The following is a 19,925-nucleotide window of genomic DNA, read 5'->3' as shown; positions in this document are numbered from 1 at the left end:
ATTTAACATCTGGTACCAAGTCCAAGGGATGCGGGTGGCGCTGTGGTCTAAACCACAGAGCCTAGGGCTTGCCGATTCGGAGGTCAGTGGTTCGAATCCCCGTGACGGGGTAAGCTCCCGTTGCTCAGTCCCAACTCCTGCCAATGTAGCAGTTCGAAAGCATGTCAAAGTGCAAGTAGATAAACAGGTACCGCTCTGGCGGGAAGGTAAACAGTGTTTCCATGCGCTGCTCTGGTTCACCAGAAGCGGCTTAGTCATGCTGGCCACATGACCCGGAAGCTGTCTGCGGACAAATGCCTGCTCCCTCGGCCTATAGAGCGAGATGAGCACCGTAACCCCAGAGTCATTCACGACTGGACTTAACTGTCAGGGGTCCTTTACCTTTTTTTCTTTAAACTAGTCCTCCTGTCCTCTGTTTTGTTAAAATGTCTCATCCCCCAGACTATCACCCCGCAAGAAGCTTAGCCTGGCTTAATTAGCTATTGACACTTGCTGATTCCAGTGGATTAGACGTGTCTAGCACAAAATTTAGCACCCAACACCTTTATTAAATACCTACTGGACCTAGGAATTTAGGGGAGACTGGCACCCACAAACTCATAACTTTGTATTTTTCTAGTTTATGTGGTTGGCGAAGTATAATGCCAAGTTCTGAGAAATACAAACTCCCAAGAACTGCTGCATTTCCATTCAAATCATTTTAGGATGGGCAGGTTGGGCGATTTTGTATTGCGGTGCCACTTCAACCAAATCCCCACCACCACCACCAGCTTTTAAAATCGACATCCACTCATGTGTGCCTTTTGTCTTTGGGGACCTTAAATTCTTATATTATGCCACCCCCATGTCAGAGGACAGATACTGGGTGCTGTTCAGGGCAGCACAATGGAAGGCCCATGAGGCACAGCCCATCAGTTTCACTTCAGGGTCAAGATTTCAACTATCCCCCCCCCCCACTCTCAATCCACTGAGAAGTTGCAGCTGGGCCTGTCGGGGGGAACCGCAGAGCTCTAAATCTGTTTCTAGCTTACATTGTTGTTGTTTAGTCATTTAGTTGTGTCCGACTCTTCGTGACCCCCTGGACCAGAGCACGCCAAGCACTCGTGTCTTCCACTGCCTCCCACAGTTTGGTCAGACTCATGTTTGTAGCTTCGAGAACACTGTCCAACCATCTCGTCCTCTGTCGCCCCCTTCTCCTTGTGTCCTCCATCTTTCCCAACATCAGGGTCTTTTCCAGGGAGTCTTCTCTTCTCATGAGGTGGCCAAAGTCTTGGAGCCTCAGCTTCACGATCTGTCCTTCCAGTGAGCACTCAGGGCTGATTTCCTTAAGCTTACATTAGGCAAACATTTAACAAATATTTTACAGCATATATTAACGTTTATTTGTTTTTATGAAGAGTTTTCAGACAGACACAACTGGAATAGATGAAAAATATCTTTTCCCAGTATTTTTGCTGAAATAAACCAACCCTGCAGACAGTTAGTGCTCAGAAGCTAAATTCATGGGCTTCAGATTGTTTGCCAGGCAAGATTTACAAAGCCCATATTCTCTGGCTATAAAGGCATGGGCTCAGATATAGAGTCAAGCCCCAGATTTTAACCACCACCATCGAAAAGAGTGCCGTGGAAAGAAGAGTTGATGGCAAGCATTCCTTCATGGGAAAAGCATTGTAAATATCAGAGGCCGCAGCTGAGAGTCTGGGCTGGTGATAAACAGGGGCTGGGCTATAAAGAAGAGCAGTTGTTGAAAGTTTTTTGCAATACTTTTGTCCCTTCACTGCTATGTCTGTTCCCTTTTGTGATACTTTTGAATTCAGTGTGCCTTGGTGCAAAGCAAAGCTTTTGAATTTACTTCAAAACCAGAAACAGACTCTTATTTTGTAATTTATTCCCCATCCCATATTTTCCTGCAAGGTGCTCAAGGAGGTGTACATGGTTCCCCCCCCATCCTCATTCAATCTTTGCAACACCCCTATGGGGTAGGTTAGGCTGAGAGTCAGTGACTGGCCCAAGATTTGTCCAGTGAGTTCTATGGCCAAGTGGGGATTTGAATCCCAGTCTCCCAGGTCTCAGTCCAACATTCTAACCACTATATGCTATACTGGCTTCCTCGGCACTCTAACCACTGCACCACACTGCTTCTCTCATGCCACCTGAAACCAGGCTGTAGAAGGTCCAGTATGGGACTCAGGGACAGCTATCCAGTCCTTTCCTCCAGCCCACACCCTCATTTGACACACTTTACACCCATCAAGAATGCATTTTTCAAGGTGGCTTTGCATTGTGATATGTGCATATACCACACTGCATCATGATATTGTGATATTTGTTGCTGTAAGTTGCTTTGAGTTGCTTTGGTGAAAAAACAACTGTTAAGTTTAATAAATAATAAATTGAAAACAGTGGCAATCTCCCCTGCTTGCAAGAGAACAGGTTTTGGTGGACTGAGTTATAGTGGATCCAGTGACCAAGAAGGCAGTAGAGGGAAGTGAGGGGCGGATGAGGCTCATCAACCTGGGAAGGAAAACTCTGGTCCAAGCTCAAAGAAAAATCTGTTCCCGCTGCTTTGCAGGACATCTTTGGGAGAAGTAAAGGCCAAGGAGTAAACCTTGTGCAAATCTGGAGTGGAGTTGCTAAGATGGTTGGGTGGCACCTTGTACACCTCCTTCAGGCAGCTCCTGCAGCCAGACTGATGCCAAACATCTTGTTCTGCTTTTCTTTGGAGCATAGCAGCAGCCTAGGACCTCCATGCACACTGCCCAGGTTTGCGCCCTGGAGAGGTCATTTCACGTGCTGCTAATGCAGCAAAGCAACATGGAGGCAGCAGTTACAAGTTACCAGTGTCTGCATCCACAGCAGGTGCTGTGGTTCTCCAGGAGTTTGACTTCACCCCTGGAGATGCACACCATTGCCTCTTGAGACAGATGGACACCAACAATAATAATATCCACTATGAGTTGCCCGGGTGGAGAGATGTGTGTGCTGATCTGTGTCTAGACTCTGTCCACTTTTGCCTCTAGCCCCACCCCTACCTCAGCCCCCTCAATATTTGTTTCAATGGGTTCGGGTCCCCACAATCTTAAGGTGGTTCTGCGCACGTTGCTTGCCTGTGATATCACACGCATGACGCGCATTGCACGTTGGAGGTCCAGTGGCCGACTCCTCCAGAGCACTTGGGCTACACATGACATCACAGGAGTGCGCCACACACTTGGGGCAATGTGGGGCAATGTGACCCTCTGACTGAAAAAGATTCCCAGCCTCTGCATTAATGAGCAAATGTACAATGGTGTAATCCTCTATGAGCAGCAGGAGACTCCTGGGGCATCTCAAAGACTCCACAGTGCAGCACACTGTTGAGTCCTGAATTGGCATGGAGAACCTGGTTGCGTGGTCTGGTACTGAGAGGGTTGGAATGCAGACTGATGGGGGGGGTGTCCTCTTCCTGGTTTGCAAAAATGCTGGTACTAAGTCATTTGCAGACTTCCAGTCAGGCTGAAGGTGAAATCTGGGGCAGACCACAGCTGAGGAGATGCTGTTCTGTTGCAAGCAAAAGAGAAGCCATGGGGTCTGACGCTGCTGGTGCAGCCAAAGTCAGGCTAGTCATAGATGCTGGAGGACAGCTGGGGAAGTAAGACCAGGCCATTTGCATGGCTGCCTGATGAGCTGAGCTGCTTTGTTGTTGTTTAGTCTTTTAGTTGTGTCCAACACTTCGTGACCCCATGGACCAGAGCACGCCAGGCACTCCTGTCTTCCACTGCCTCCCGCAGTTTGGTCAAACTCATGCTGGTAGCTTCAAGAACACTGTCCAACCATCTCGTCCTCTATCGTCCTCTTCTCCTTGGGCCCTCCATCTTTCCCAACATCAGGGTCTTTTCCAGGGAGTCTTCTCTTCTCATGAGGTGGCCAAAGTCTTGGAGCCTCAGCTTCAGGATCTGTCCTTCTTGTGATCACCCCGGGGTGATTTCCTTCAGAATTGATAGGTTTGATCTTCTTGCAGTCCATGGGACTCTCAAGTCTCCTGCAGCACCACAATTCAAAAGCAACAATTCTTCAGCGATCAGCCTTCTTTATGGTCCAGCTCTCACTTCCATAGATCTCTACTGGGAAAATCATAGCTTTAACTATACGGACCTTTGTTTGAGGAGCTAAAGTAAACAAGAGAGCTTTATAACAGCTCCATGGAGTCAGCTGACTGTATCTTGGCCAGAACTGCAGCCCAGAGGGTGCCCTTGTTCCATAGCACCTGGTTTGCAGGGGGACCAGGACACTAATGGAGCAGGAGGTCAGGAAGACTGGCTGCTGGGGGCTGAGTTCAAGAGACGCATTCACACTCCTTACAGCAGGAAACAGTAGGCTGGCTTCTGGGTTGGCGTTTTGAACTAAGCAGAAAAGTTGTCTTGCTGTAATCTATTACAAGTTGCATTGGTTGTTTTGTTGTGACTGTTGCTGCTGCTGTTTTAAAACCTGATAGGAACATAGTAAAATGCAAACCATTGGTCCATCTAGCTAGGTATTGTCTACACTGACTGGCAGCAGCTTTCTGGGGTTTCAGGCCGGCGTCTCTCCCAATCCTACTGGGAGATGTCAGGGGTTGAATCAGGGACCTTCTGCATGCAAGGCAGGTGCAAGGCAGATGCAGAGCTTCCACATGCAAGGCCAAGGCAAGGCGGACCTTCTGCATGCAGGGCAGGTGCTCTACCTCTGAGCTACAGTCCTTCCTGATCCTCACCAGGGATGATCTCCCACCCCTGCTGAGGATCACGAGGGGCACAGCATTTTGGCACTCCTGAGTCCCTGGTGGGCTTCCCAGAGGTATTTGGCTAAACACCGAGAAGCAGATGCTGGACGAGGTGGTCCAGCTGGGTTCTTCTGATGTTTTAATGTCATGTGCAAATCAGAAAATTAAGAGAATGCTCCTCAAGGCACAATGGTTGCCTTCTGACTTCTCTCTTCCCAAATTGTCAAGTGCGCGCACACACACCACTGCCCCTTTGATGCTTGGTTTAATTAAGTGTTTCAATTTCTTGAGAGCGTCCAGTAGCAACACTGGCCATAAATGAGAAGAATTACGACCTGCAAAGAAGCAGCTCAGTCATTGGTGGCTCATCAACATTCTTTCCCATTAAGATTGCTATTAAGTAATAGGATTTTTTGAATGTATTTTGCTTATGTATGGTTAAGTACGGAGAGAGGGGGAATCCTTCATTTGTGTTCCATCTGGAGAGTTGCATAAGCTGCTTTTTGAGATTAGGAGGGTTACCTGGGATGGAAATGGGCAGGGGCAAATGTAAGCGAGCAGGATTTTTGCTGAGCATGGGCAGAGCTATATTTAGCAGATGTAGCCACATCGCTTCAGAATGAGTATGCACACAAACGTCAGGGAACAGCCATGGCTCAGTGGGAGAACAACATGTTTTGGTTAAAGAAACATATGTATTCTGAATAATCATTTTGATTAATTTTGTTGCCTCTAATCATGGGGAAGGGCAAAAAGGTAGAGCAGGGCTGCATGAATCTCAAGCCTGAGGGACCAAATGTGGCCCCCAGACCTCTCTGTGTGGCCCTTGGGACCCTATACTCCCCTGCTCCTGGCACACACCCTCCTCAAATGCTTTTTCCTGGCTTGAATGTGTCCTTGAACTGTGGACTGCTAGCCAGGATGGAGAGACACATCCCTGCATTTGTGCATGTAGAAACCTCTGACTTTCGAAAAGCTTTCCTACCTGAGAGCTACAGCATGGCACTAAAGCGGAAGTGCAGTTGGACTGTAGTGGATCAATACAGGTAATGAAGATCGTTGTCATAGGTTTGTGGGGGTGAGGTTAGAATCTACAAGAGAAAACCTGGTGAACTGCTCAGACTAGTCCCTTTGTTAAGGTAATGGCCTTAGATGTCCAGTTAAATAGTTCCATTTACTCATCTAAAAGGCTCTCCATGGAGATAAAAGGGTGGGTCTTTTCCCACCTCACTTGGCTTATGCCACATCCTCCTGGGATGGAGAACATGAGGCCAAGGGAGGCTGAGAGTTGTGTGTGAGAGAGTTTTGTTGGAGTGTCAATGCTGTGAGTCCCTCTTTCCTATGCTTTTCTTTATATAAATATGTAAAGAAAACCATATATCCTAAAGACACCACAGTGTCCATTCCAAGGTAACCAAACTCTGGGTAAGCGCAGGCATCCCTAAAGTCTTTTGCCACTTGGAGATTGGGGTGCATTCACCAGTATATAGTGGGTAAATGTTCAGTGGACAGAACAGAGCTATTCATGTAACTATCTCCTTTGCCTCCCGTTTTCTGCAAGGCAACACCTGGCCACTGCAGATTCAAATTCATGGCATGTCATGTACCAGACTTTCAGAGGAGGGGACATTATCCAAGGTTAACAGAATGCACTTGCTGCCAGCCTCTCTTTTTCCTACTTTCTTGGATGGGCCTGTGTGCCACTGAAACAGAGGCAGATTTATCACCAAGCATGAAAGTAAAGAGCAATATCGGGAGCCAGTTCCAGTTCCTCCAACTTCTTAATTGGCAAAGTGACCTGCAAGGCCTTGTTTTTTCCTTTGCGGCACTGGCTGCTGTCCCTTTGAGGGTTCAGGATCTGACAGTGTGCTGTTGTGGATGATTCCCCTCACCTAAGCTGATTTTGCAACCACCCATGGAATCGTAATATAAAGACTGAATTGGATCAGGGGTTCACGTTGCATGGTAAAGTGATGGCAGGGGAGGGGTGTGTGTGTGTGTGTACATATACCGTTACCTAACCCTGTACCTTAAGAAGAAGAAGAAGAAGAGTTTGGATTTGATATCCCGCCTTTCACTCCCCTTCAGGAGTCTCAAAGCGGCTAACATTCTCCTTTCCCTTCCTCCCCACAACAAACACTCTGTGAGGTGAGTGGGGCTGAGAGACTTCAAAGAAGTGTGACTGGCCCAAGGTCACCCAGCAGCTGCATGTGGAGGAGCGGAGACGCGAACCCGGTTCCCCAGATTGCGAGACTACCGCTCTTAACCACTACACCTTTTTCCAACTCGGGGCCCCTGAGATTGTCAGTACTTACAGATGGAAAAGACAGTGTGCCACAGGCAGCAGCAAGCAAAAGAATCCTAGCTTACTAGGATTCACATTCACACCATACATGTAACAGCATGGTGTGAATGTGGCCTAGAACAGCAGAAGGACTGGGGAAAATGAGCTAAAACCACCAATGCATGAAGTAGAACAAAACTCCTGAAGCAGCCCCAGACAGCTCTGCAAACCATCCTTTGTTAAGTGTTTACACCTCTCTCTGTTTACTATTTATTAGCAGGGAAGGGTTGGGGCAGTAAGTGAGACTCTAAGATGGTTTTCTTTCAGATGACACCAGGTGAAAGCACGTTGCAATGTGTCCATGAGAGCGGCCTTGAAATAACTTTCACAGCTGTGTGTTTATCAGATCAACCTGCCATTTTCTCCTTCGATCGACTTAATAGCAGCTTTTGTGAGATGGGTTCCATCCACCGTCTGGATTCAAGCTCAGGAGTTGTCTTGGGAAGATGACTAACAGGAGTAAACATATTTGGGTGGAATGTCACAAGGGCGTGCATTTTTCTTATTTGTCTCATCCTTTCCACACACAAAAGGCTGCCAAGGAAGATACATCATGCCCTCTCACCATGTTTGTGGCTTGAATCACAATAAGAAAAAATAGCAGTGAGGAACTCTCAATGGCTTGGCTGGGTTTGCCATGTCATTCAAATTTTAACTGTTTTGCATTCCAGTTAAATTTGACACTGATGATTTACTAAAGCATTTATTGATTGGTTTTACCTCCCATGACCCACTGGAACAATGTAGGATTGCCATATTTTGAAGAGCAAAAAAGAGGTAAATAACCCTACTATATCTAGGCTATAGAAGCTGTGATATATTGCTGGGGGGGGGGCAATGACACGAGAAGAGGAAAGCAAGTCTTCAACCACCAGCTATATCTATGTGTCATCCACAAAGTATAACCAGAGACATTTTTGCAAATTAAAAAAATCCACCCAGACAGGAATTTTACCCCTGAAAAAGAGGACGTGTCCTGGGAATAGAAGACACATGGCAACCCTAGAACAATGTGACATCTGGTGCATTCTGGGAAAAGGACCGTGGCAGTTGACAGACTGGACCATCAGTGTCTCCTCCATTGCAACCAAACCCACAGGCAGTGGAGAAAGACAGTGAGGCATCAGAAATGTTGGAACAAAAACACTCAAAGACATAAATGAGTACCAAGACAAATTACATGCTAATAAATGAAACATGAAATGAACAAGATTGTAATGACTGGGACATGGAAACAAATGGTGCTTTAAGTAGGAGAGACAGATGGAATCTGGAGCTATAGATCTATCTAAGCCCCTCTTCAGGCATGCTAGATGTCAGTTCCTGGACATGGTGTCACTCTGGACATTGAAAATGGCTGGATTAGGAGGGAGACCACTGGAAGGGCCTCTGAAGGGGGCCCTTCAAAATGAAGCCAGCCTCAAAACATTTCTGAATTTGTGGTGCGGGTGAGCCACGTTGTCATGGGTTAAGTTGTAGAAGCAGGGAGATGGCCACAAGGTGAAGCTCAAAGGCTCTCTTGCACCAGTTTTATACCCTTGTAACTGTCATGGCTTCCCTGCTGGTGAAGGACAGGTGTTTGTGTCCCCCACTCACATCTCTGAGTGACATTTTCTTGATCCCTCCATACGAGGGCATTGAGCCAGGATGGTCCCAGATGCAGGTCCTCTGTGGAAGGAGGCAAGTACAGTATCTCATTTGGCATTTCCCTCAGATGCTTTCATATAAGGTCTTCAAGGTAAGATAAATTTAACATCCTTTGTCAGGAGCTGGAGCTGGAACACGATGAAATGCAAGCTTTCTTGAACAAGGTTACGGGCTGAGAATATGGGTTGACCTTCTGTTCCTTTCTTGGTTCCTGTGTGGACTTGCTTTCCCTCTGAAGGGAACAGTTGGGAGGAAAGGACAGAAATGTCACCAGGGCCTGGACCCTTCAGCCAAGCTCCACCAACTGCCTAATTCAACTGTAACACAAAAATCAAATTCACTGTCAAACTAGAGGACTGGTCCAGCTGTCAAACTTTTTCATGCATTAGGGACTCCAATACACATGGGAAATTGTTCAATGCATGCAATGCCCTGGTAGGATCCTGCTTTGGTATCAGTAAGTTTGAGTGTGTGTGTGTGTGTGTGTGTGTGTGTGTGTACACAAATATTTTGCAGGGTGGGTGTGTCCAGGTCAGGTGTGGCTGCTGCCTGTTGGGCTGGTAGGGCAGACAGCAGAGAACCAAACAGTAGGTGGTGCCAGAGGCGATGACAGGGCCAACTAATGATAGTTTGGTCCCTTTCTTTTCCCCTGCTGAGTTCTCCAAAGGGATGGCACTGAGACTGAGGAGGAAGGAGCTGACCAGCACTGCCAACCCTTGGACTGGTTGTGCATAGGAAAGCTGGGGCTGACTGATCCTAATGGACCCATCCCCACTGATCAATGTGGAGGGAGAGCAGAGAAAGTGTATGATCCAACATTTGTGAAACTGGTATGGACTGGAAAGAGACTGATCTGTCCACCCCAGGTATAACCCACCATGACATTCCCCGGAGTGAACTTTGATGGCCTGAATAGGAGTTGTGCCACAGCACTGTCATGCATTTCAATGGGGCTTGTGCAAGAGAACTTCCCAGTGGATGGTTGCTGAATGGGGATTGAACCCTGGCTTCCAAGTCTCCAACACAGCCTTTTTTGACCTCTCTGGAATAAGGGCAATTGGCTTGATCAGGGATTCAAAATTTCTGCTTTGCAACTGATAAGTCAAGAAGATAAAAAGATGAACAATTGTATTAAATATGCATTTAATGTAATTGTGTATCTTTTTATCTTCTTATCAGCTGTGAATCAGCAATTTTGAATCTATAATTTACTATAGATTAGATCTGTAATTTACTATAGATGTTTAGTTGTTGTTTAAGATGAAGGTACTGAGCAGTAAGAGGTTGAGCTATAACCAAAATCAGAAGTTTCTTTGTAGATTTTTTAGAGTGAATGAAGATCTACTATATTTATCAATCAGTCGATTTCTTTACTACAATTTGTAACCAGAACTCAAAAAGAAACTTTCTACAAATACATAAAATAATGCCAAACAAAACAACACAGAAAAACCAAAACAACAACAAAAATACTATTAACTGTGTTGTGCTATAGAGCACCAGGCAAGAAAACAAAATTATAAGTTTGTCAGAATTAGTCCCTAGGGAGTTTTTTATTTAGTAGCACAATATTTAGCCACAATGGAAGAGGTGGATGCAGCCTTTTCTGAAGGCAGCAAAAAAGGGAGCAGCATAAAATGAATCCGATCATGCTGGGAATTTCTGTAAAAAAAGGTATGAAATGAATGAAAAGGTATTCAAGAGAACAGATAGGAGTTGATGAATAATTATTTATTAAATTTACATCTCTCTTTCCTCACAAAGGAGCCCAGGGGTACCAAAGCATTTTTAGTGATAAAACAGTATAATTGCAAATATTTTTTAAAATTTTTTTTTGAAAACATTTGAAACATCAAAAAGCATTTTAAAACGTTTAGTATATCCACTTCCTTCTCCTTCTGTGTGTGTGTCATTTGCACTTGCCTTCAAGAACAGCCTTGCACCAGGACTCCACTACACTGGTTGCTGAAGAACTGTGAAAAGATCTCCTGATGTTTTAGAAGCTGTGGCAGGGAACAAGTTGGACGAAAGATGTAGTTATGGAAGAGTTAAACCCTCCCCACCATTTCCCCAATTTAAAGTACCCCAGGAGGTGCTATTAGCTAAAGGATTTGTCCTCTCTATTCCCACCCATGGGTAATAATATTGCTGGGTGGGTGGAATTTCAATCTGGAAAAGAGCTAACACTCTGTCTTTCCCAGGCTTCATCCAACACACAGCACCATGGAGTTGTGTTTAAGTCTAAAGAGCATGCCGGCAGGTTTCACAGCCTTATAATAGTCTGGCCATTAGCCATCAACTTTTCACTGAGGTGCAATCTTGGACACATTTCCCCCCCAAATATAGTGCCCCTTGGACCTAAACAAGCTATTCTCATGTGGCTGGTTGGAGGTGGGAGGATGTGTGGCTGTGTGCAATGCACAAGCCTGAGAACGTCATAGAGGTCCTTCCATCACCATTGTTGCTGATGTGTGCTGATGTGGTGTGTGTGTGGCTGAGTTTAGCTTTTTCATTTCAGATGTCAAAGAAACCAAAAAATTGGTTTTTCTAAGTTGAAGAAAATTTCTCAGGGAGGAGTCCATGGTCAGGTGAGGGGTTATTTGCACATTGCAGCAGCCTTTTACTATGGGTGAAGGTGGGTTTTTGTGTTGGTTTCTTCAAATTGTATACACAAACAGTTCCCAGTTCCACATAGTAATCATATTTTTTAAAAATTATTTATACCCCACCCATCTTGCTGGGTTTCCCCAGCATTCTCGTCATTCCACATACACACAGCTAAACAATCCCATTCCAAAAGGGTTAGGGGTCTTAGTAGATTACAACCTGAACATGAGTCAACCATGTGATCCAGCAGCAAAAGAAGAAGAAAAAGAAAAAGCTGATGTTATTCTAGGTAAAGGGACCCCTGACCATTAGGTCCAGTCGCGGACAACTCTGGGGTTGCGGTGCTCATCTCACTTTATTGGCTGAGGGAGCCGGCGTACAGCTTCTGGGTCATGTGGCCAGCATGACTGAGCCGCTTCTGGTGAACCAGAGCAGTGCACGGAAACGCCGTTTACCTTCCCTCCAGAGCGGTACCTATTTATCTACTTGCACTTTGATGTGCTTTTGAACTGCTAGGTTGGCAGAAGCAGGGACCAAGCAACGGGAGCTCACCCTGTCGCGGGGATTCGAACTGCCGACCTTCTAATTGGCAAGCCCTAGGCTCTGTGATTTAACCCACAGCTGCATCAATAGAGGAGTCTAGTGTCCCAATTAAGGCAAGTAATAGTACCACCCTATTCTGTCTTGGTCAGACCCCACCTGGAATATTGTGTCCAGTTCTGTGCACCACAATTTAGAAATCGAGAAGCTAGAACATGTACAGAGGAGGGTGACAAGGTGATCAAAGGTCCGGAAACCAAGCCCTATGAACGGTTGAGGGAGCTGAGTATCCAGTCAACCTCTCTGCCTTTTGGAGATCCCATTTCAAAGCCTGGCACCTGATGGCTGCTTTTCTTTTTTGCAAAATCTATAAGTGAAAGTCATTTGGCGAGCTCGGGTTTGGAACTGGAGCCCCTGCTTTTAATTCAGCATGCTTATGCATACTGCAGGGTTCTCTTAGCATAGCTGCCATCCCATCACTAGATGGTAGTATTCCTTATTGTTTCCCAAACCCTTTGTCTCAATGTCATTGCAAAGGTAACTATGCTTAGTTACCTAACTATGCTTGTGGTATTTTTAAACATTTTTTTTAAATGCATTTCAATTCCCAAGGAAGTTGGGAGTTTTTTGTGAAGTCTGTCAAGGCAACAAGTTTTTACTCATCTATCACACTTCTTTGGGAAGGATGCAGGGCCAGCATGGAACGTAGCTAAAACCACTCCAGTAAGAAAGGGGGGGGGTGCTGCAGAGAAAGGGCAGCAACGTAGCATGTCACAACCACCCCAGCTTCCACATGTTGATCCTCCTCTCACTTTCACCTGGGGGAAGCTCTTCTGCTAGGCTGCCTCAGTGGGAGAGGTGGGAAGTAGCTGCGCTTGCTCCATCAACTTTGTTGAAAGTCCAGCTCCATCAGGGACCTCCTGCCTCGCCACCAGCTGTCTGTGCTTGCTCTGGGGCAATCTGTTAAGGGATAGAGGTTAGGAGACACTTAACTGATATAATCAACTCTAAACTGTTACGCAAAAGCGCTTAATGTCTGACTGCACTATTTAAACTGGATGTTGGTGTGTGTGTGGAGGGTAAATGGGGGGATGTTCATTATAGGTATTTTCAGAAACTGAAAAATAAAAGGTTAAAAAGAAGAATGGCTCTGATGGACTGCTGTCACTCAGAAGTTGCCACATGCCTCCACCCATTCCCTGAAGGTACATTCTTTCACCTTTGGTGGACATGCCCAAGGATTAAGACATTCTGGGAGATGATTTATAATGAAATGAAAAAGGTATTTAAATATACCTTTCTGAAGAAACCAGAGGCCTTTCTCCTGGGCATGATCGGCCAATTGGTGCTAAAGAAGGACAGAACTTTCTTTATGTATGCAACAACAGCAGCAAGAATACTCATCGCGAAGTATTGGAAGACACAAGATTTACCCACCCGGGAAGAATGGCAGATGAAGCTGATGGACTATATGGAATTGGCGGAAATGACTGGCAGAATCCGAGACCAGGGAGAAGAGTCGGTGGAAGAAGATTGGAAAAAAATTAAAGATTATTTACAGAAATATTGTAAAATTAATGAGCTTTAGAAAAATGGTGGAATGAAGTTATATGGCTTTGGCAGAAATGTTATAAGGAACTAGGTACAGATAGATTGTTAATGTATTAAAGGGAAATAAAATAAGGTTAGAATATGTTAAGATTAATTACAGGACAGAAAACAGAGGAAGATGGAAAGGAATTGCTGAAACAGTTAATTGAAGTGGAATACAAAAAGGGAGACGTGAGGAAGTCGATGAAACAAGTGAATGAAAGATAAGATTGAAAATATTGGAAGTGTTTTTAATTGTTTTTGTTTTGTTTTGTTAATTAAATGTTTTACGTAGTGTTTTTGTTTTTGTCTTTGTATTGTATTATATTGATTTGTTTTAATTTTCTTTCTTTCTTTTTGTAACCTTTAAATTCTTAATAAATATTATTTTTTTAAAAAAAAACAAAATATACTCTTCCTTACCGCTGCTGTCCAATATCACAGACCTCCAGTTTTCTCCTACCCTCTCAGAAATATTAAATGATCGACTGGGTTTTATTGTGTTTAGTCAGAGGACACAATGAGAAGCTGCAAAAGAACCTTCTGCTCTGCTTGGCTCACTGCCCCATCACTCAGGAGGTTTTTAAGAGGACTCTGAATGGCCACCAGTGGGGGATGCTGTAGCACACTGAGAGGCAGTGCGTTACAGAGGTTAGAGTGTCAGTCTAGGACAGAGTTTCCCAAACTTGGGTCTCCACCTGTTGTTGGACTACAACTCCCATCAACCCTAGCTAGCAGGACCAGTGGTCAGGGGTTATGGAGCTGGAGACCCAAGTTTAGGAAAGCCTGGTCAGGGACCTGGGAGACCAGGGTTCAAGTCCTCACTCAGCTGTGAAACTCACTGGGTAACCCTGGGCCAGTCACTGCCTCTCCACTTAACCTACCTCACAGGGTTGTTATAGTGATTAAATGAGGAGAGGAAGAACCATGTAAGCCACCTTAAACTCCCTGGAGAAAAAAGGGGTATACAAATGCAATGAATAAATAAAATAGCATGGATTTTCCTGCATTGGCAGGGGGGTTGACTAGCTGACCTTTCAACTTGATGATTCCGCCGTATTGAAAAGGCACATTGTTCCCTAAGGGAAATAAGCATTCTGTAGTCTAACCTTGCCCTAACTACAAATTGCACTACACCCCATTCCTGCCAGCTCTGAGCAGTGTGACTTGGGTTCCTCATCTGACACTGAGGCTTAGGACAATGAGCAGGCCTGAGGCATAGTTGCTGAGGCAGAAGGGGAACTATCCAGCTAAACAGCTGGAATGAGGGAGCAAGACTAGGAACTGGACACAATGAGATGTTGACCAGCCGCTGCCAGGAGGCGAGTAAGAGGTTTTATAGCTGGCCTGGCCGTTCCACCACAGTCAGGCCATGCTATTGTGGAGCATCAGCAGGTCCTTGACCTGGAGAATACTTTGGCTGTGACTTCTCCTCCCAAGTATGGCTCTGAGATGTACACTTTAGGCTGCAATTCAGGCTCCGTGTTCCTGGAGTCTCACCGGTTAGTGTGGAGGGTTGGGGTGGGTCAAGGTATTCCTCCAGTTCTACAATGTCCCATAATGGAACATCATTCAGGATTGTAGTCTTGGGGTGCTTGTTAGTGTCCACTGGCTCCCCTTCATGACCATGCTTACTGGGAGGATGGAAGACCTCTTCCAAGAAGTTTAAATTAGAGTCTTTCTTGAGGTAGGTTGTGATACAAATACAACAGGATATGACAACCAGAAATACTGGCTTACCCACAGACTCCGCCTTCCAGAAACCAAACAACAATGAAAGAATTATTTACCAAATATCTTCCTTTATATTAATGGAATTTTTAAACTGTCAGTCAATCTCATGAGAATTTTGCACCCTGCTGAGACATGCAAGACAGCTGCCCCATTAGTGCCCCCTCCCCCTTTCCTGCTACATGCCCAAGAACAAGCGCTGCATCCATAGAGGTCTGGATCCAGATCATTTCTGGCTACTGCTGATCATTTCCTAGTCATGAAATGTTGTCTGCTAATGGCTCTGAACAGAGAACAGAGTGCACAGGCTCTCCTGAGAGGTTTAAAACACTGTGAAGCAATTGTGTTGCATCCAGGTATTAATGGACTGACCTCAAACAGAAGCAGCAGAGAGAGAATTTTCTCCCTGCTCACATGCGGACCGAGCAGAATGAATTATTATCTGGACTATCAGCTGTGGAATGTGACTTGCTAGGGAGAAGTCAGTCGTATAACTCACTTTAGTGGCTGAGGCTTCCCCGACTGAGGGAGAGAGAAAGAAAAAGAATTTATATATCCCCAAAGAATGTCATGTCTGTTTTAGATTTGCACAGGCCAGTGAATGTATGCAGATGTTCTGTTCAGTGGTTTATATTACAGCTTACTTACTGTTTCAGCCTTCACTGTGGAGAGACAAAATTTGCCAAGATAGCCAGGCAGGATGACAGCGGAGGAAGTGAGCAAATGAGTCCCTTAGCAAGAGCTGTAGGTGAGCAATAGCACTGGTCCTTTGGTGGTATGAAAGGCACTGTGTGGGCAGGGAAGCTTGCTGCAGTGGCCAGGTTATGTGCTTGCCAGGGTGAACTCTCTTTTCACATGGTGGTGCATCAGGCATGTCAAGAACAGTGCAGATATCACACAAGTTACAATGCAGGGGAACAGGTCATGCTTCTCCTGGGTCAAACAGGACTCTTCCATTTTCAAGGAATGGATTCTTTTGAAGGTGAAATGTTATTTGAGCCCCTTGTGAGTGGTGGTAGTGGTGGGCTGTATTCAGGGGATAGTGCCCTGTTCCAGTCAGAGTAAGAGCCTTAATTCCAGAACTTAATTCGTTCTGGAGGCCCTTTCTTAACCTGAAACTGTTCTTAACCTGAGGTAGCACTTTAGCTAATGGGGCATCCCGCTGCTGCCGCTGCACAATTTCTGTTCTCATCCTGAAGCAAAGTTCTTAACCCGAGGTACTATTTCTGGGTTAGTGGAGTCTGTAACCTGAAGCGTCTGTAACCTGAAGCGTCTGTAACCTGAGGTACTACTGTAAATGAAAGGGGTAGTCAGAAGTATATTTCAGGACCCAGGACAGCTCCCCAGTTCTCCATTTTTGCCTACTTAACTCACATAGTTCCTTCCAAACTTAAGCCTACATGAGGGTTTCCCCTCATGGAGCAAGATAGGAAAGTTGCAAATGTTCTGACTCACACGACTGAGCTGGTGTAATATAGGAAGCAAAAAACTGAGCTTTGCATCTAGGAAGTGCTCAGTTCAAAACTTCCCTCAGCTAGGAGGTGGTTTTAGACAACTTGCAATTTTCTTATTTATTTATTTAGTTGCTTTCATTTGTATTCCACCTTCTTCCTCCAAGAGGCTCGAGGTGGCATACCTGGTTCTCTTCCTCCTCATTTAATCATCATAGCAACCCTGTGAGGTAGGCTAGGCTGAGAGGCAGTGACTGGCACAAAGGTCAGTGAGTGAGATCCATGGGGATTTGAACCCTGTTTGCATAGATGCTAGGCCAGCATGCAAACCACACTGGCATTAGAACCTGGTGGAGTGATTTCTGAATCTGCCTTCTCTAACCTACCTGGCTGATGAAAGTCTAGGTGCACCTGGATCAAACGTGTGGTGTATGTGTTTTTAAAAAGCTAAAACAAAAGTGCTTATCAATTGGAAATACACTAATTAATGTAAGCAGAAGATTTTCCAGTCTCACTATCTGAATAGAAGAGCTGGTTTCAATGGTGTAGAAAGATGCTTTTGTTGCAAATGTTACTTTTCCCAAACCTGTATGGTGCTGTTTCCCCTACTTGTGTAAGCTACAGGAGGGATTGACCCACGGACTCTGCCAGCAGTGCCCTGGCATTTTTCTCCCTGTGTCACTGGGGTAGCCATCAAGTTGACAAAGCTATCAGTTATCTCTGCTATGCTGCAGCACCACCTATCTGGTGGCTAAAGATGGTACGGCTGTTCTTCAGTCCAGCCAGAGCAGGTGACTTGAGAAAACAATAGGGGCTTTCCTGGCTCTATAGAAGGGCTTAACTCTCCAGCCTAGCAATTAATTTCACTGTCTAGCCCAGCATTTCCCAAAGTAGGCAATACCACCCCCTGGGGACTGCTGGATCAATCCAGGGGGGTGGTAGTAGCCTCTGGTGCAATGGGGGGGGGGTCTTTGAATAAAAATAAGGGGGTGGTGCAAGCCTAAAGAAGAGGAAAAAAATGAAAAAAGGTTCATATATGTTTAATCTGTTGTGTAATGATGCTTACTGCCTCCCCTGGATGTGACTGTTGTGCTGGAGGTAAGGGGTTTTCCAGGGCTTGGTTGAACCCTTTTTGGCTTCACCCAGGCCCAGGAAGTGGATCACAGCTTGCCTGCCCATTTGGCCAATGGTAGGCAGGCTATGGTGCTGGCCCCACCCCTGGGGTGGATTAGACTGAGCCGGCAGGCTTCCTTCCCATTTGCCCCATGGGTTTTATAGATACAGAGGTAAAGGTAAAGGAACCCCTGACCATTAGGGTTTGCGGCGCTCATCTCGCTTTACTGGCCGAGGGAGCCGGTGTACAGCTTCCAGGTCATGTGGTCAGCAGGACTAAGCTGCTTCTGGCAAACCAGAGCAGCGTACGGAAATGCCATTTACCTTCCTACCGGAGCGGTACCTATTTATCTACTTGCACTGTATGCTTTCGAACTTCTAGGTTGGCAGGAGCAGGGACTGAGCAACGGGAGCTCATCCCGTCGCATGGATTCGAGCTGCCAACTTTCTGATTGGCAAGTCCTAGGCTCTGTGGTTTAACCCACAGCGCCACCCTTTATAGATACATAAAAGAACGTAAATTTGTCGCTGCATCTTTCTGTTTGCTTGCTTAAAAAATGTAGATATCCGGGGGGGGGGCACTGAGTAATTCTTTTTCTGAAAAGGGGATGGTAGGCCAAATAAGTCTGGGAACCTCTGGTCTAGCCCTTGCCTTCTCCAGCTTGATAGTGACTTTGCCATCTTGTGTCTAACGATGGTACTGCTGTTTTCAGTCCAGCCAGACCAGGTGACTTGAGAAAATACTAGGGGCTTTCCTGAATCTATACAGGGGCGTAGCATGCAGAGTGCCAGGGGGACAGTAGCCCCAGGTGCATGATTTTGAGGGGGTGCAAGCCAGGTGCTCCCATGCACGGATTCCTGACCTGCCTGCTGCCAGGGGCCCCAGAGCCCAGCCTTGTCACCCTCACTGAATGGCCACCCAGCCAATGTTCAGGGAATGCACCTGCTAAGGGCTGTGTCAGCCAGCTGGGCTCCCCCCTGTGCAGGTGGGCAGACAGACAGGCAGCACAGCCCTGTGAACCCTCTATGCCCCAAGCCTGCCTGGTGGCAGCAAGGGTTTGACCATCACAGTGGGTTTTGTTCACCATCCATGCTCAGCCCCTGGTCCCTCCTGGCATGCACATGTGCCCCAGGCACCAATAAAAGACACAACACCACTGGCTCTATATAATGGTTTCGCCAGACTTGGCTCTTCAGCCTAGCAATTCATCACACTGTATAGCCCTGCAGTCTTCTGCTTGATTTTGACCATGCCATTCGCCTTTGATCCTCATTTCCTTATACTAGAACTAGGAACTGCCACCTCCCACCCCCACTCCCAGCTGCAGCCAGTTTCAGAGCCCGGCAGGCTTGCGTGATCCCAGCCAATCAGCTTTTTCTCTTTTTTGAAAACAATGCCAAGAAAATCCATGAAAGAGAAGGGCTCCCTCCTCTTTCTTCTTTATCTTTTTTGGCATTTCTGAAACTGTTCACAAATAACTGAAAGTCCTTTTAGCTAAGCTCCAAAACAGTCAATGAACAGCCAGGATGCCACCTCCATCACCTCTTAAATCAGGGAAGGAGCTGGCTCTAGTTGACGGACCAGACAATTCCAGTAGGGGGCACCCTTTCTGCATGCAAGGGTCATGGTGATCTCAGGGTTCCGTGGGACATGTTATCACTTCCAGAGCAGGGAGACGCTGCAGAAAAGTGTTCCACCCCACTGTTATAATTCACCTTAATGAGCAGCGAACAAAAGGTTGTGAAGGACAGTTGTGAGCGATTGCCGGCAGATTCCTGTTGCACTGCATCTGGCTATGTTCCTGCTGGCAAGAGACATAATATATTATTGCTGCAGGTCACATAATGGTAAATGAACACTTACTGGCTCTGTGGCAACTGGATTGATTATTGTATCCCCTTCCGAACAGGGTCTTGCTTTGTTTTACAAGTAAATGCATTTGTCCCTGCTGTGTTAAAAGTCAGGTGATCAGTCTGAATTCACTGAGCTCAAAGTGAAGATGACAGAAGCAAACCAAGAGCAGCACCGGGCCTTGCATGAGCTTGGCAATGGTTTGATTCACTTGCAAAGTGTGTTGTGCTCATGAGCATATATATATGCAGTGTCAAAAACCTTCAGTTAAGCTTAAGAGTTAAGGTGTAATTTAAATGCCATCAATCC

General features: G+C 46.0%; 1 protein-coding gene across 3 annotated transcripts in view; it reads left to right on the top strand.

The window, feature by feature from the left end:
• Positions 1 to 19,925, top strand: part of RORA (RAR related orphan receptor A) — a 384,947-nt gene that overhangs the window by 107,349 nt on the left and 257,673 nt on the right. The gene's annotated exons all lie outside the window — the stretch shown is intronic.

Source organism: Podarcis cretensis (assembly GCF_951804945.1).
Source record: "Podarcis cretensis genome assembly, chromosome: 14".
Taxonomy (NCBI): domain Eukaryota; kingdom Metazoa; phylum Chordata; class Lepidosauria; order Squamata; family Lacertidae; genus Podarcis; species Podarcis cretensis.
This window is presented reverse-complemented; position numbering and strand designations above follow the sequence as displayed.